The sequence below is a fragment of the Loxodonta africana genome, chromosome 4 (assembly GCF_030014295.1).
Source record: "Loxodonta africana isolate mLoxAfr1 chromosome 4, mLoxAfr1.hap2, whole genome shotgun sequence".
NCBI classification, from domain to species: Eukaryota; Metazoa; Chordata; class Mammalia; order Proboscidea; family Elephantidae; genus Loxodonta; species Loxodonta africana.
Genome location: NC_087345.1, coordinates 41,590,090 through 41,609,009, shown reverse-complemented (window position 1 = coordinate 41,609,009; position 18,920 = coordinate 41,590,090).

The window sequence follows — 18,920 nt, the reverse complement described above, 5'->3', positions numbered from 1 at the left end:
GGGAATGGCTGGGGTCCTTTTCTCTTAAGGCCTTTTTATTGGGAGTTTAAATAAGTTAATACTTGTAAAGCTTTTAAAATAGTTCTTTGCATACAAAAAAAAAAAAAAACCTGCTGCCATCGAGTCGATTCCAACTCATAGTGACAGAGTAGGACAGAGTAGAACTGCCCCATAGAGTTTCCAAGAAGTGGACGGTGGACTCGAACTGCTGACCTTTTGGTTAGGAGCCATAGTGATTAACCACTGTGCCACCATTAACTACCTGTTAGCTTTTATTACTGTCATAGAAGTCCACTGCTTTCACCATGTGTACAAGAAAGTGATATGGGAGGTGCTTAGCATTAAAAAAAAGTTTTTTTTTTATATTAGGAGCAAAAAATTTCCTGAGATGGGAACCTTTTCTTCTATCTCGTCTATTGTCTTCTCTGTAGCGGATATCTCTTTCTATGTATATCGTCTTTAAGTTTCCTTTTCCATACTTGTGAAGTAGGATTTGTCATGTTCACCATGGGTACATCAATAGAATGAAATGAACTGATACATTAAAGTACTTAAAACATTTAAGCATAAAGTGATGTATTTTTATAAACTAAAACATGTAATAACTAGGTTTAATATTCAGTGATAAAGGTTTAATGTTTATATTAGATCCTTGTGTGGCACAAATCGTTAAGTACTGGATTACTAGCTGAAAGGGTGGCAGGTCAAAACCACCCAGAGGTGCCTTGGAAGACAGGCCTGGTGACCTGCTTCGGAAAGGTCCTATTCTTTTCTTTCAAGGTCACAGCCTTGAAAATCCTATGGAGTGCCATTCACTGTGAGAAAGTGACACTGGAACACATGGGGTTGCCGTGAGTTGGAATTGATTTGATAGCAACTAACAATAAAAACAACAATTTTTATATCAATACATACATTAAGCAAAATGGAAAGGCCAGTAAAAAAAAATGCGACTTCCATTAAGAGTTACAAAAGAAAAGAATAGGACACAGTGAAAAAGAATATGAGCTGAAGAAAGCAGAGACAGTCTCTTGGACAAATACTTAAACTGGGTAGAAAAAGGTGAGGCAATGAAGAAAGGTGCTCAACACAGAGGTGTCAGAATTTTCAGCTGAAGACCCCAGTGATAAAAGCTTGGTGTCTGACTACCATGAAATTGTAATTGAGCATGTATCAATGACCATCTTATGTAAGTCCCATAGGCCATATTACACATTTTGGATTTTTATTCAAGTGCTTTAGAATGCAATCGATTGTCTATAAGAAAGACAATGGTATGAGGAAGCTGAAAGGTCAAATGGGACAACAAGCATTAGTCTAGGCAAGGAATGAAGTGTGGTAGCTTAGGTAAGAGAGATAACAATGGAGGTGGATAGAACTTGGTACGATTGCAATATAATCAGGGAATGTAAACTACAACAAAATATTCAAATCTAACATTCTATCTTTAGGATCTAATTAAGAACTTTAAACAACCTTAGCACCAAAAAAAAAAAAAAATATGATATTAGTCTCCAACATGCGATTCAAGTTAAAATCTATACTAACGTGTAAAATAAAAGTAAAACATTTTTAATTTTTTTATTTGTCCCTTGTCATGGATTGAATTGCATCCCCCCAAAATATGTTTCAACTTGGTTAGGCCGTGATTCCAATTATTGTGTGATTGTCCTCCATTTTGTGATTGTAATTTTCCTGTGTGTTGTAAATCCTAATCTCTGCCCATGGTTAATGAAACAAGATTAGGTTATGTTAAAGAGGATTAGGGTGGGATTGTAACACCCTTACTGAGGTCACATCCCTGATCCAAGGTAAAGGGAGTTTCCCTGGAGTGTGGCCTGTACCACCTTTTATCTTACAAGAGCAAGCACAGAGTTGGGGGACCTCATATCAACAAGAAAGCAGTGCCAGGAGCAGAGTGCATCCTTTGGACCTGGGATTACTACACAGAGAAGCTCCTAATCCAGGGGAAGATGAATGTCCAGAGCTGACAGAGAAAACATTCTCCTGGAGCTAACGCCCTGAATTTGGACTTCTAGCCAACTAGGCTGTGAGAAAATAAATTTCTCTTTGTTAAAGCCATCCACTTGTGGTATTTCTGTCACATAATGACTAAGACACCTCTTGAAGAAAAATACAGCCTTTCATTCATTCAGCCCACACATTAATAAGACTTGGGCACTACATTGCTGGGTACCCAGGAATGGTCCCTGTCCCAAGAAGCACAAATTCTAGGTGGAAGAGATGCAATTAAACAGTTAGAATAGTACCATGGAGCAAAAAGAAGACACTGCAGGATCATACAGCAGCAGCACCAGACCCAGACCTGGGTTACCAAAGAAAGTTTCGTGAGAAAATAAAGATTCAGATGAAGCTTAAGGGTGAAGGATGAGTTGGATTTAGCCAAGGGAAGAACAGCCAAGAGAAGATTCCAGGCACAGGGAAAACTTTGTAAAGGCCCAGAGGTATGGGGGAGTTGGTGCTTTGAGGAATCAGCTCAGTTCTACGTGGCTGAATTCATGAATAAGTCCATAGAGATATTCTTTTTCTTCTATTATGGTTCAGAACACACCGTTTTCCAAGGATATAAATTAACTGAAGATTTTACTATGTGAAAATACATGTAAGATTAAAAATATTTTGGGTTTAATCTGCTTACAAATAAACAATTTCCTAGGAGTTTGGTAGGCATATTCTTATAAAACTATAAATTTTCTAAGACTTAAATAATTCAGAAGTGTGTATTTTAGTACAAAGTCATGTGGCATGTTTTGAAAATGACATAATGTTGACTCATTATAAAATAGTTTCCACTAAAAACAAGCTGACTTCTAACAGAAAATGGTATAAGTACTCATTATTTTAGCGTTGAAACTTTGGTCTGGAAATTTAATACATAACTGTCATTCCAAATATCCTTCTCCTCTTATATTTGCAATTAAAAAAAAAGAAATCGTTGACCTATAGATTAAGTAGTTAATATACTTTTATATGGTACACATTTTCTAGGGTTATATGGTTTCCCCTAAGCCTCAGAAGGAAATTTCAGAAAATAGCTCTGAGATTTAAAAATACAAGTTGTAGTTGACTTATTCATAAACCACAAAGATGTTTTATAATAATTATTTCAGTATTGAAAACTCCAGTATGCTTCTAAGCTTCTCTCCTTTGCAGAATTTATATTTTTGAATGCACATACAAACTTATTATATTCCAACCCAGGCCCAGTTTCTTCCTTTGCACAATAATGGAATTAGCCTGATGACAATAGAAGTTCTTTCTAAAATTTCAAAGAAGAAAATTGGGAGGATTCATTATACTAATCTTGGCAAGAATTTGTTGGTTTAAATATTTCCATATTAAAAAGAAAAAAGAAGACATGTTTTGTGGTTGATGTCCCCCCCCCCCGCCCCCCCGCCAGTATAGGGTCGCTATGAGTCGGAATCAACTCAATGGCACTCGTTTTTTTGAGGGGTTTAGTTAGGGTTGGCCATGACTCAAATTTTGAAATAAGACAATGATCACTAAAATTGGTTGCAGATCAAAATTATTTAAGAATCTTTTAAAACAGTAGATTCCCAGGAGATTTACCTGAGTGATCCCGATTAAATGTGTATGAGGTCTGATTAAGGAATCTACAGTTTAACAAACACCAAAAGTAATGAAGATGATCAAGTGAAAATGGGTAAATTCTATTCTATTCACTCCTCTATGTTTGCCTTTCTGTATGGTAGCAGATCTCATCAGCATAAGTTTGAAGATCTCAAGCTAATACCAGGAGCAAATGGATAACTAGCCATTTGACTGCTAAATGAAATTCTGATAGTTCAGACCCACTTAGAGGTACCTACGAAAAAAGAACTGGCAATCTGCTTCTGAAAAGGTCATAACCTCGAAAACCCTATGAAATGATTTTCTCTTAAGGACCTCATATTCTCAACCCCTAATTTCGTATGTTCTCTTGCACTAATTAAAGAGCCCCTTCACCTTATGGGTGGCACAAACAGTTAAGTGCTTGGCTGCTAACTGAAAATGTGTGATTTGGAAGAAATATCTGGTGCTCTGCCTCCAAAAAAACTAGTCACAGAAAACAGTACAAAACATAGTTCTACTCTGACAAACATGGGGTTGCCATGAGTGCATTGATTTGAGGGCAACTGGCTTGGTTTTTTTGTTTTGTTTGTTTTAATAATCTTTGCACATTTGCATTTGTCTGCTGTTGGTCATTGCCTCTTTCTTTTTTCAATGAAGGCTGAGTCACTCCAGTAGGGGAAGGTTCAGGGTCATTAAAACGGAAAGGCCCCACAGAAGTGAGTTAAGCATGGCCTGCCCACGACCACCTACTCAGTCCACAAACAATGCAAATTTGAGGAAAGAAAAAAAGCGTTAAAAGACTATAGGTGTTATATTCCTATTGTTCAGACACAAACGGACTCAAGCAAGTCTAGAACCAAGCTAGTCACAGAGTATTTATTCATTTTATATTGATTAAAAATTAAAGCACTGTATTCAGATATACGAAGAAAATCAGCATAATTATATTTCATTCTTTGTTTAACCTCGTCAACACTGATTGGTAGAAAATTTTAACTTACTAATTGACTTTATGTTAGTCTCTTCCTTTTAAAATAGTTTCTGTCAATTTACAGAGTTGCTTTCAGTCTTCCAGGGTTTAACTCCCTCTCATTCCCCTCAACAAAATTGAAGCCGGGTGTTGGGAAAACTTAGCATGTCCTTCTTCTGGCAGGGAACTGGGGTAAATGGTGGTAACAGGGATCTGTGTTGGGTTCTTTTGTTCCTCTCAGTAACTTTATTGACCCCTTGCAACTGGAGAGTGTGGTTCATGCCCGGTGACCTCTTATCTCTTGGATCAGTCATATACCTATTAGTCACCTACAATGAGTCATCTTACCCCATCTCTGGCTGGCTTTGAGTAACTCCCTGATGTCTTGCTGTGACTCCCAATCAAATGCCCACTTTGATGGTGGACTCTTCAACAACCTATCTGAGGTCAGAGTGACTGGAGCATATCGAGGGAAGGAGAAAACGGACTTACTGGAATTCATATATTAGTTTATTAGTGTAAGAAATTGCCACAAACTCAGTTGCTTAAAACAACAAAAATTTATTATCCTGTACTTCTGGACCCCCGGGCATCTGTCAGTTTATCATACTGTGGGGGCTTGTGTGTTGCTGTGATGCTAGAAGCTATGCCACCAATATTCAAACACTAGCAGGCAGTTTTCAGCTGAGCTTCCAGACTAAGACAGACGAGGAAGAAGGGCCCAGCAGTCTACTCCTGAAAAGAATTAGCCAGCGAAAACCTTAGGAATATCAGTGGAATGTTATCTGATATAGTTCCAGAAGATGAGCCCCCCAGGTTAGAAGGAACTCAAAAGACCACTGGGGAAGAGCTGCTTTCTCAAAGTAGACTTTAATGACTTGGATGGAGTGAAAATTTTGGGATCTTCATTTGCTGATATGGCATGACTCAAAATTAGAAGTAACAGCTGCAAACATCCATTAATAATTGGAGCACAGAATGTATGAAGTACGAATCTTGGAAAATTAGAAGTCATCAAAAATGAAATTGAATGCATAAACATTGATATCCTAGGCATTAGTGAGCAGAAACAGACTGGCTTGGCCATTGTGAGTCAAACAATCATATGGTCTACTATCCTGGGAGTGACAAATTGAAAAGGAACAGCATTGCATTCATCTGCAACAAGAACATTTCAAGACCTAGCCTCAAGTATGATGCTGTCAGTGATAGGATAATACCCATATGCCTATGAGGAATGCCAGTTAATACAACTACTATTCAAATTACCAACCTCTAAGGCCAAATATGAAGAAACTGAAGATTTTTACCAACTCCTGCAGTCTGAAATTGATCAAACATTTAATCAGGATTCATTGATAATAACTGGTGATTGGAATGTGAAAGTTGGAGACAAAGAAGAAGGATTGGGAGTTGAAAAGCATGGCCTTGGTTATAGAAATGATGCAGGAGATCGCATGATAGAACTTTGCAAGACCAACAAGTTCTGCATTGCTAATACCTTTTCTGACCAACTTAAATGGCCACTATACACGTGGACCTCACCAGATGGAATACACAGGAATCAAATTGACTAAATCTGTGCGAAGAGTTGATGGAAAAGCCCAATATCATCAGTCAGAACAAGGCCAGGGGCCAACTGCAGAACAGACCATGAATTACTCATATGTAAATTCAAGTTCGAACTGAAGAAAATTAGAACAAGTCCATGAAAGCCAAAGTACAAACTTGCGCATACCCCACCTGAATTTAGAGATCATCTCAAGAATAAATTTGATGATTTGAACACTAATGACTGAAGACCGGATGAGTTGTGGAATGACATCAAGGATAACATACATGAAGAAAGCAAAAAGTCATTAAAAAGACAGGAAAGAAAAAAAAGACCAAAATGGATGTCAGAAGAAACTTTGAAACTTGCTCTTGAAGGTCGAGTAGCTAAAGCAAAAGGAAGAAACGATGAAGTAAAAGAGCCAAACAGATTTCAAAGGGCAGATGGAGGAGACAAAATAAACTATTATAATGACATGTGCAAAGACCGGGAGGTAGAAAACCAAAAGTGAAGAACACACTTGGCATTTCTCAAGCTGAAAGAACTGAAGAAAAATTTCAAGCATCGAGTTGTAATATTGAAGGATTCTACAGGGAAAATAAAAATGACAAAGGAAGCTTTAAAAGAATATGGAAGGAATACAGAGTTACTATACTAAAAAGAATTGGTCAATGTTCAACCATTTCAGGAGGTAGCATATGATCAGGAACCAATGGTACTGGTGGAAGAAAAACAAGGCTCCAAGAGTTGCTGGAATACCAATTGAGATGTTTTAATAAAAGAATCCAGCACTAAGAAGTGCTCATTGGTCTATGCCAAGAAATTTGGAAGCCAGCTACCTGGCCAACCAACTGGAAGAAATCCGTATTTATGCCTAGTTACCAAAAAAGGTGATCCAAGACAATGTAGAAATTATGGAAATACATCACTAAAATCTCATGCAAGTAAAATTTTGCTGAAAATCATTCAAAAACCTCTGCAGCAGCAGTATATCAACGGGGAACTGCCGGAAATTCAAGTCAGATTCAGAAAAGGACGTGGAACTGGGGATATTATTGCTGATGTCTGATGGATCCTGGCTGAAAGCAGATAATACCAGAAAGACGTTTACCTGTGTTTTATTGACTACGTAAAGGTATTCTGCTGTGTGGGTCATAACAACTTATGGAAAACATTGACAAGAATAGGAATCCCAGAATATTTAATTGTGCCCATGAAGAACCTGTACATAGATCAAAAGGCAGCAGTTTGAATAGAGCAAGAGAATGCTGTGTGGTTTAAAGTCGGGAAAGGTGTGTGTCAGGGTTGTATCATTTCACCATACTTATTCAATCTGTATGCTGAACAAATATGCTGGACTATATGAAGGAGGACAGGGCATCAAGACTGGAGAGAGACTCATTAATAACCGAAGATATGCAGATGACACAATCTCGCTTGCTCAAAGTGAAAAGGATTTGAAGCACTTACTGATAAAAATCAAAGACCACAGCCTTCAGTATGGATTGCACCTCAATATAAAGAAAAAAAAAAATCCTCACCACTTGACCAATAAGCAACATTATGATAAATGGAGAAGAGATTGAAGTTGTCAAAGATTTCATTTTACTTGGATCTGTAATCAACACCCATGGAAACAGCGATCAAGAAATCAAAAGACGCATTGCATTGGGCGAATCAGCTGCGAAAGATCTCTTAGAAGTGTTGAAAAATGAAGATGTCACCTTGAAGAGTAAAGTGGGCCTGACCCAAGCCATGGTGTTTTCAATCACCTCATATGCATGCAAAAACTGGACAATGAATAAGGAAGACCTAAGAAGAATTGATGCCTTTGAATTGTGTTGTTGGAGAAGAGTATTGAATATACCATGGACTGCCAAAAAAACACACAAATCTGTCTTGGAAGAAGTACAACCAGAATATTCCTTGGAAGCAAGGATGGCAACAGTGCGTCTCAGATACTTTGGACATGTTATCAGGAGGGGTCAGTCCCTGGAGACAGACATCATGCTTGGTAAAGTAGAGAGAAAAGGAGGAAGAACATCAAGATGGATTGACACAGTGGCTGCAGCAATGGGTTGAACCACAACAATGATTGTTAGGATGGCACAGGACTGGGCATGTTTCATTCTGTTGTACGTAGGTTTGCTATGATTAGGAACAGACTCGATGGCACCTAAGAATAACATACTTCTGGAGGTCAGAAGTACAAAATGGGTCTCACTGGGTTAAAATCCAGGTGATAGCAGAGCTTCATTTCTTCCTGAGGCTCCAGGAGACTATTTCCTTACATTTTTCTGGTTTTTAGAAGATGCCCAGGTTTCTTGGCTCATAGCTCCCTTCCATCTTCAAAGCCAGCAGTGGCTAATCAAGTCATTCTCACGTTGCATCACTCTGACAATGACTCCTCTGCCTCCCTCTTTTATATTTAAAGACCATTATACACCTTCTTCTCCCTTATTGACTATCTCAGTATCTGACATTTCACATGTACAGTAATAGTAAAAACTCTACAAACCAACTATTTTTTGCATTAACAACATACATCTGGCAATAACAAATAGTAACAAACACCAAGGTGTGAAGTGAGTGTAACTCTGGCTTTGATGGTTAAGGTTATGTGTCAACTCAGCTGGGCCACAGTTCTAAGTGGCTTGGCAGTTATGTAATGATGTAATTTGGCAGCTACATAATGATGTTATTCTTCATTTTGTGATCTGATGTGTTCATCTTGCATTTTCTCATAATACCGATTTTGCATAAAGTCCTGGTCTTTGGAATCTGACCATGTCAATAAGTGAGGAGAGGGTATAACTCTATTTGCAGTCCCTCGCTGGTACCAATGTTTAAGCACCTGGCTGCCAACAGAGTGGGAGTTAGAACGAACCCAGAGGTTACCTAGGCATAAAAGCCTGGTGATCTGCTTCTGAAAGCTCACAGCATGAAAACCCTATGCAGTGCAGTTCTACTCTCCAACACCTGGGTTGCCATGAGTTGGAATCGACTTGATGGCAACTAATTTTTGGTTTTGGTAATTATATTGCACTCACCTAGATAATCCAGGATAACCTTACTACCTTAAGGTCAATTGAGTAGCAATCTTAATTTCATCTGCTACCTTTGCCATGGAAGGAGCAGTCAAGAAATCAAAAGACGCATTGCATTGGGCAAATTGGCTGCAAGAGATCTCTTTAAAGTGCTAAAAAGCAAAGACGTCACCGTGAGGACTAAGGTGCACTTGATCCAAAACATGGTGTTTTCAATTGCCTTATATGCACGAGAAAGTTGGGCAGTGAATAAGGAAGATCGAAGAGGAATTGACACCTTTGAATTGTGGTGTTGGTGAAGAATATTCAGTATACCACGGACTGCCAAAAGAACACACAAATCTGTCTTGGAAGAAGTACAAAGAAAATGCTCCTTGGAAGCAAGGAAGGCAAGACTGTGTCTCACATACTTCGGACCTGTTGTCAGGAAGGATCAGTCCCTGCAGAAGGACATCAACGAAAAAGAGGAAGACCCTCAATGAGATGGATTGACACAGTGGCTGCAACAATGAACTCGAGCATAACAACAATTGTGAGGATGGCACAGGACTGGGCAGTGTTTTGTTCTGTTGTGAATAGGGTTGCTATGAGTCAGAACTGACTCGATGGCACCTAACAACTACAACAACCTTTGCCATGTAAGGCAGCATATTCACAGGTTCTGGTAGTTAGAATGTGGACATCTTTGAAAGGTCCTTATTCTACCTACAACAGTTCTCCATACCTTTTGAGGAATTAGAGTTTCATTTAAATAAAATCTCTGAAGATGTTTGATTTAGAAGATACTCTGCTCTTTAGATCTATGACTTCTAATATGTTTGTTAATAACTTGTTTAAAGCCAGTTATAGGCACACTTTATAGTGTCTCCTGATTTATACTCTGTCATGGATTGAATTGTGTCCCCCCCAAAATTACCTGTCAACTAGGCTAGGTCATGATTCCTTTGTATGATTGTATTATTGTCTACCATTTTATCTTCTGATGTGATTTCTCTATGTGCTGTAAGTCCTATCACTATGATGTAATAAAATGGTTTAGCAGAAATTATACTGATTAGGCCTACGAGATTAGGTAGTGTCTTAAGCCAATCTCTTTTGAGATATAAAAGAGAGAAACGAGCAGAGAGACATGGGACCACATACCACCAAGAAAGCAGTGCAGAGAGCAGAGCGTATCTGTTGGACCTGAGCTTCCTTGCCTCCAGACCAAGGGAAGACTGATGCATCACGAGGACCTTCCTCCAGAGCTGACAGAGAGAAAAAGCCTTCCCCTGGAGCTGGCGCCCTAAACTTGGACTTCTAGCTTACTGGACTGTGAGAGAATAAACTTCTCTTTGTTCAAGCCATCCACTTGTGGTATTTCTGTTATAGCAGCACTAGATGACTAATTGGTTTAAAATCAGGAAAGGTGTGCATAAGGGTTGTATTCTTTCACCATACCTATTCAATCTGTATGCTGAGCAAATAATACGAGAAGCTGGACTATATGAAGAAGAACAGGGCATCAGGATTGGAGGAAGACTCATTAACAACCTGAGTTATACAGATGACACATCCTTGCTTGCTGAAAGTAAAAAGGACTTGAAGCACCTACTGATGAAGATCAAAGACCACATCCTTCAGTATGGATTGCACCTCAACATAAAGAAAACAAAAATCCTCACAACTGGACCAATGAGCAACATCGTGATAAATGGAGAAAAGATTGAAGTTGTCAAGGATTTCATTTTACTTGGATCCACAATCAACAGCTATGGAAGCAGCAGTCAAGAAATCAAGAGATGCATTGCATTGGGTAAATCTGCTGCAAAAGACCTCTTTAAGGTGTTGAAGAGCAAAGATGTCACCTTGAAGACTAAGGTGTACCTGACCCAAGCCATGGTATTTTCAATCACATCATATGCATGTGAAAGCTGGACAATGAGTAAGGAAGACAGAAGAAGAATTGACGCCTTTGAATTGTGGTGTTGGAGAAGAATATTGAATATACCATGGACTGCCAAAAGAACACACAAATCTGTCTTGGAAGAAGTACAAAGAAAATGCTCCTTGGAAGCAAGGAAGGCAAGACTGTGTCTCACATACTTCGGACCTGTTGTCAGGAAGGATCAGTCCCTGCAGAAGGACATCAACGAAAAAGAGGAAGACCCTCAATGAGATGGATTGACACAGTGGCTGCAACAATGAACTCGAGCATAACAACAATTGTGAGGATGGCACAGGACTGGGCAGAAGAAGTACAAGCAGATGCGATGGCACCTAACAACAACAACAACAGATGACTAAGACATATTCTAACATTCGAGAACTTGATTTTCTGTTTTAAAGTTTTTAATATCAAGTTAAGAAGGTGAGTCTAGATGTGATCTTCAGTAGAGTAATTCAGTTATTATAATTATTATACTATAATTAGTTTATCCTGGGTCTGGTTAATGTCCTTTCTGGGAATAGACTTCAGAATAACCTAAAAAAGTATAGTGTGAATTTGCCTGTGGTATGTGGATTTTTCTTTCCAGAAGTGATGTTGTAGACTAGACTAGGGAACCAGTGAAAGGAAGGTGTGATCACGCCTCAGAGTGGAATCCTTAAATGATTTCATAATCTCTATTTGCCACTTTGGAAAAAAGAAAAAGACAAGTATCTAAACAGAGAAACACATTTCAAGGGTTTAGATCATTCATCACAACGAAATTTCTAAACTATCATTTTGGTCATGAATATTATCAGTGTCCTTCTTAATACTGCCCTCCCTTTCCCTCCCTACTTCCCAGCTGTATTCCTCCATAATGGTTCTGTGATCACCCGGGAAAGATACAAACACTTCTCATTGTTCTGTGAATATACATGTGTTTATTACATTATGTTACATATCTCCACACAGATGGGGACCGACTGTAACAAGGAAGTAAATAAAGGCAGAGAACATATCATTTTCTTACTCAATTTTATGATTCTTGCTTACATTCACTTAGGCCTAAAAAATATTGTTGTGTATTTTAGAGGAGATTCGTAAAAAAATAAAGTATTCCTTAAATGCAGTTAGCATATGGTTTACATTGTACCCTGCTCTTCCCTTCACCAGTTATAAATATCACTTTCTTCCCAGGAATATATTAAAATGAAGGAAAAAAAAAAAGTAACACTGGGAAAGTGGGGGAGAGTTGAATGTAAATGAACTTCAAAGGTCTCCTTCTCCCATCAACGCACAAATCTTTCTGAATGAGATAATGGAAGATGTCCAAGACATTACTTGATGTTTGAAGACTGTGACTCCAAAGCACTGGGCCTAATCTGGTCTCTTTAAATAGGACTCATTGTTTATGCAGGGCTCCAAGAGTAGTTTATTAGGCTTATTTCTTAAAAGATTGTTTTGTGATAATGATACCTAGAGAAATTCATCAGTTTGTCATTCTTGATGATAAGGATCATTAACATGTATTTGGTGATTTCCAGTATTATATGGAGCCCTGGTGGCTCAGCCGTTAAGAGCTTGGCTGCTAACCAAAAGACTGGCCATTTGAATCCACCAGCCACTCTTTGGAAACCCTGTAGGGGCAGTTCTACTCTGTCCTATTGGGTGGCTCTGAGTCAGAATCAAATGGACAGCAAGCTTTTTGGGGGGGTATTTCAGTATATTATTTCACTGGTCGTTATTAAAATCCAATGATATATAAATTGTGAAACTTGTGTTGGAGGTTAAAAAAATCAGGCCTCAGAAACAGGACTTTGGGCTTCAAATCCCATGAGCTTTTTGCTCTACCTCTCTCGAAATAAGAATTATTGTCTCTCATATTTTCCAAATCCCTTTGCGTATTTGTTCTCTCACCAACACTTTCCACTGTCGCCAACTCGACCCAGATTCTCCTACCACAAACATAATCCCTTGGGCTTTGCTGTTAACATGCTGTCTTGTCTACTAGTCTAATTACTCTTTGGTTACTGACGTATGACCTATCACAATGTGCCTTTTATTTTTTCCTTTGCTTACTGTCTGTAGGTGTGTGCTTTTTTGTTTGTTTCATTTTGTTTTCACTATAGTACTGTTCAGCAGCCATCACAGGGTAGAAGTTCAAATTCTTGTGGAATGAATGATCACATAGTAAAGAGTATGGTTAATCTAGTAATACTCAATATATTTCATAGACCAGAGAGTTTTTAATTTTATTTTAATTTTATTCAGAATTTCTTGAAAATATTATGAAAATTAAACCATAATTGTGACAGTTCAGGTGTTATGCCAGGTATTTTGGGAGAGGTAAAGGAATATCAGAATTTCCCACTTCTTAAGCCATATCCGGCAAGCATGGTAAGTATGGTGCTATGGCACTGCAGTAGCCTCTTACGACTTCTACTTCTCAACCAGTTTGAGTTTCAAAATATTCGTGTTTTGAATCTCACAGATTTAATAGTCTCTCTTTGCGAACTTAATATATACTATCAATGCTAAAGTTGTATGTGAATGATGAGAAAAATACAGGAATAGAGGAGAGGTTATAGTATTTGTTTTATTACTAACTAGTTGCTTTTTTTTCTGGGCAGTCGTTTAATATCTTTGGACTTCGTAATTTTTACCATTATAAAAAAATTAACAAAGTGCAGCAAGGTAAACAACAAAAATAATAATAAAAAAAATAGTAAACAGAAAATGTCAGTTAAATTGAGGTATCATTTTAAATATGTTAAAATAATCAATTTAAGTATATGTACTTCATTTTTAATGATGTCCAATTCTGACTCAGAGCAACCCTATAGAACAGAGTAGAACTGTCCCATAGGGTTTCCAAGGAGTGGCTGGTGTATTCGAACAGCTGACATTTTGGTTAGCAGCCAAGCTCTTAACCACTGCAGCACCAGGGCTTCAAAACAACAACAAAAATAATCAAATAGAAAACGTCAGTTAAATTGAGGTACCATTTTAGACCTGTTAAAGTAACAAATTTAAATATATGTACTTTATTTTTAATGATGGTAATTAAAGAAGCATTTTTTAATTGGCAATATATACTAAAATGGCTATGCCCTTTGATCCAGTAATTCAAAATCTTAAGTGATTTCTGATCAGTATTATATTTATTTCAATATTATAATAGAAGCGTGGAAGGAATTTAACCATATAGAAAAGAATGGATAAGTAATTTACATGGTAAATTCATATAATGAAATATAACAAGATCAAAATTATAGCAATATTATATACTAAAGTGGAAACATTTCTATTCATGAAATGGAAATCTGTAACAGTGCAATATAAAAAGTTCATATATTATATTTGAAATGATATAAAACATGCACTTAGATTGGCATAAACACCTAATAATGAATAAAAATGAAATAAAGTAAAATTATTCAAGCAATAATTTTCTTGAACTAAAGATTTCTTTCAATTTTAGCATCATAATTTTGCCAAACAATATCAAAATCGCTGTCTCACTAGGGTCCTGCCAGTGAATAATTCATAAACGTAGATGTGTGAGTCATTATTTTATAGGTTCTTTTTATAACTGTGATCTAATTCATCATTTATAAATTATCTTTTGTCTGTCACATTTTTATTATTGTAAATACATATAACAAAATATTGCCATTTTAACACTTTTTATAAGCACAGCACTTATTGTTTACCTTTTTTTTTTTTCTATCATAGTCATTTTAGCAGGGATGAAGTGATAGCTCATTGTGGTTTTGATTTGCCTTTCACTAACGACCAAAGATGTTGAGAAGCCCTGCTGGCACAGTGATTAACAGCTCAGCTGCTAACCAAAAGGTTGGCAGTTCAAATCCACCAGCCACTCCTTGGAAACCATATGGGGCAGTTTTACTCTTCCCTGTGGGGTCACTATGGAGCCCTGGTGGCACAGTTGTTAAGACCTCAGCAGCTAACCAAAAGGTCAGCAGTTCGAATTCACCAGCTGCTCCTTGGAAATCCTCTGGGGGCAGTTCTACTCTATCCTACAAGGTCGCTGAGTTGAAATCAGCTTGACTGCAACAGGTTTGGTTTTTTGGTTATGGGATCACTGTGAGTTGGAATCAACACCAATGCGTTTAGTTTTTGGTAATGATATTGAACATTTTTTCATGTGCTTGTTGGAGATTTGTATATCTTTTTGGTGACATATCTTTTCAAGTCTTCTGCCATTTTTTGATTGAGTTGCAAGTTGCAGTAGTTCTGTGTACATTTTGGGTTTCATACCCTTATCAGACATGTTACTCAAGAATTCGCTTGTTAAACTTCTTATTTGGGCATTGTAGGTAAAATCTTGAAAACTTTTTAACTTTTGTACTTTAACAATTGCCATTTTATGAAATGTCAAATTTGAGAAAAGATAAAATAATAAATTAAAAGTATATATTATACAAATGCTATCATGTTTTCATAAAATGTGATAAATACTATATTTTGTCAATCAGTCCACCCCTCATTTTATGCTAATGTTTATTTTAAGAAAATAATATGGTTAACTCATAAATCATTATCGCACACTAGAAAAATACTGGTTTTAAACAGATGTACGGTCTGATGACCAAAGAAGACTTTTCAGACAGTATGTCTAGTGTAAACACAAGCAAACTTAAAGCAAGTCCTGGCTCTGTTTACAAAAAGAAATCTTTGAGGTGATTGTTTTCCAACTTCATTAAATCTTTTTTTTTTTTCCATTTTACCGGTAATGATACTTCACAGTTCCTGAGGACCATTCCCTAAGGCATCTGCCAAACTCACCAAAATCCGCAGAACCCAGTAACTGCAGATGTGACTCACCCTCATTTTGCTTGTTGAATTTTTATGTGGTGTTTTACCACAACTGTAGTTTTTTGGGTCCAGAACCCAAACCAGAGAATTTTATTTGGTTTTCTAATTTCATTCAGCTGTTGTAGTGGAATCGTTTCTCTCCCTCTCTTCTTCTTCTTCTCCTTTCTTCCTCCCTTCCTCTCCTCTTTGTCCTCCTCCTCCTTCTTCTGCTTTCTCATTCTCTCTTTCCCTCCCTATCCTTCTTTTTAATAGAGTATTCTTTGAACACTCAAGGTCCAAATAGAACTAATCATGTTAAAAAGAATGAGTTGTAAATGTTGGAGAGGTTGTGGAGAGATTGGAACACTTCTACTCTGCTGGTGGGAATGTAAAATGGTACAACCACTTTGGAAATAGATTTGGTGCTTCCTTAAAAAGCTAGAAATAGAAGTACCATACAATCCAGCAATCCCACTTCTTGGAATATATCCTAGAGAAATAAGAGCCTTTACACAAACAGATATATGCACACCCATGTTCATTGCAGCACTGTTTACAATAGCAAAAAGATGAAAGCAACCAAGGTGCCCATCAACGGATGAATGGATAAATAAATTATAGTATAGTCACACAATGGAATACTACGCACTGATAAAGAACAGTGATGAATCTGTGAAACATTCCATAACATGGAGGGATCTGGGAGGCATTATGCTGAGTGAAATTACTTGCAAAAGGACAAATATTGTATAAGACCACTATTATAAGAACTGGAGAAATAGTTTAAACAGAGAAGAAAATATTTTTTGATGGTTATGAGAGGGGGGAGGGAGGGTGGGAGAGGAATATTCACTAAATCCCCCCATAGTAGACAAGAACTACTTTAGGTGAAGGGAAAGGCAACACACAATACAGGAGAGGTCAGCACAACTGGACTAAACCAAAAAGAAAGATGTTTCCTGAATAAACTGAATGCTTTGAAGGCCAGCATAGCGGGGACAGGGGTCTGGGGACCATGGTTTCAGGGGACATCTAAGTCAATTGGCATAATAAAATCTATTAAGAAAACATTCCGCATTCCACTTTGGAGAGTGGTGTCTGGGGTCTTAAACGCTAGCAAGCAGTCATCTAAGGTGCATCAATTTGTCTCAACCTATCTGGATCAAAGGAGAATGAAGAACACCAAGGACACAAGGCAGTTACAAGCCCAAGAAACAGAAAGGGCCGCATAAACAGAGGCTACATCAGCCTGAGACCAGGAGAACTAGATGGTGCCTGGCTGCAACCAATGACTGCCCTGACAGGGAACACAACAGAGAACCCCTGAGGGAGCAGTAGATCAGTAGGATGCAGACCCCAAATTCTCGTAAAAAGACCAGACTTAATGGTCTGACAGAGACTAGAAGGACCCCATTGGTCACGGCCCCCAGACCTCCTGTTGGCCCAGGACAGGAACCATTCCCAAAGCCAACTCTTCAGACAGGGATTGGACTGGACAATGGGTTGGAGAGGGATGCTGGTGAGGAGTGAGCTTCTTGGATTAGGTGGACACTTGAGACTATGTTGTCATTTCCTCCCTGGAGGGGAGATGGGAGGGTGGAGGAGGTTAGAAGCTGTTGGAACAGACAGGAAAAAAGAGAGTGGAGGGAGGGAGTGGGCTGTCTTATTAGGGGGAGAGTATTTGGGAGTATGTAGCAAGGTGCCTATAAGTTTTTGTGTGAGAGACTGACTTGATTTGTAAATTTTCACTTAAAGTGTTATAAAAATTAAAAAAAAAAGTATTAAAAAACAAACAAAAAAAAAATGAGTTGTTTGTGTCAGAAATACTACTAGCATACGCCTGTTTCATAATGTGGATATTTGTGGATATTTACAAGTAGTGATGAAATTATACCAAATGCCCTAGTATTATGTCACTTCAACTTGTTTTTTCCCTTCTAGTTTCCAAGTTACTCCCTTAGGTTCCTCTGGCAGAACCCAAGTAACAAAACATCCCAATTAACTGTATTTTTTTCCTCATCACCCTCAGCTAAGGACTAGGAAGTAAATGAAAGCAAATAGTAAGGAAGAAATTCAGTTTTAACAATAATTTCAAACTTCTGAGTAGTTAGTGGTAAGAGTGACTATAAAGATTAATCAAATAGTCTCTATCCAATCATTCCTACCTTTATTTAATTATTCATCCATTCAATAAATATTACATGCCCAACTATGTCTTGAGAATAATCCTATGTTCTGGGCATAGAACAATGACAAGAGAGATAAGGAGCTTATGCATGTATTTGGGAAAAGAAAGATAATAAACAGTAAGATCATTTCAGAAAATAACAGTGCTATGAAAAATAAAATAAAACAGAATAAAGAAAGAAAAAGTGATGGGAGTATATATTTTATAAATGGCAGCCAGGGAAGTGACATTTGACCACAGATCTGAAAGTGTACCAGGCAGAGGGAGGAGCAAGTAAAATTGTCCTGAGATGGGACAAGGTTGGCATATTAGTGACGAGAGTTAAGTGCAGAGAGCTGGCAAGGGAGTGATTATGTACAGCCTTATAGATTGTGCTGTTTTGAAATACAATGAGAGATATTTAAACGGTTTAAGCCGGAAGTGATATGTCCCAACATATGTTTTATAAGGGAACTCCATCTTCAGGATGAAGAAGTAGGGTAGAGGGAGGGGAGAGTGGAAGAAAGGAAATCACTCAAAATATTGCATAGCCCAGGTGACAGATGATGGTCTTTCATAGGGGGTAGCAATAAAAAAGGGGAAATATTAAGCATATTTTTTGGATATTAGGCCAGTGCTGTGTTGGTTGCCATTGAGTTGATTCTGACTCATGGTGACCCCATATGTGCAGAGTAGAACTGCTCCATAAGATTTTCAAGACTGTGACCTTTTTGGAAGCAGATTGTCAGGTCTTACTTCCAAGATACCTCTGGGTGGGTTCAAACCACTACTCTTTCAGTTAGTAGCCAAGCACTTAACCTTTTGCGCCACCCAAAAACCTTCCTAGATTTTTGGGTGGACAA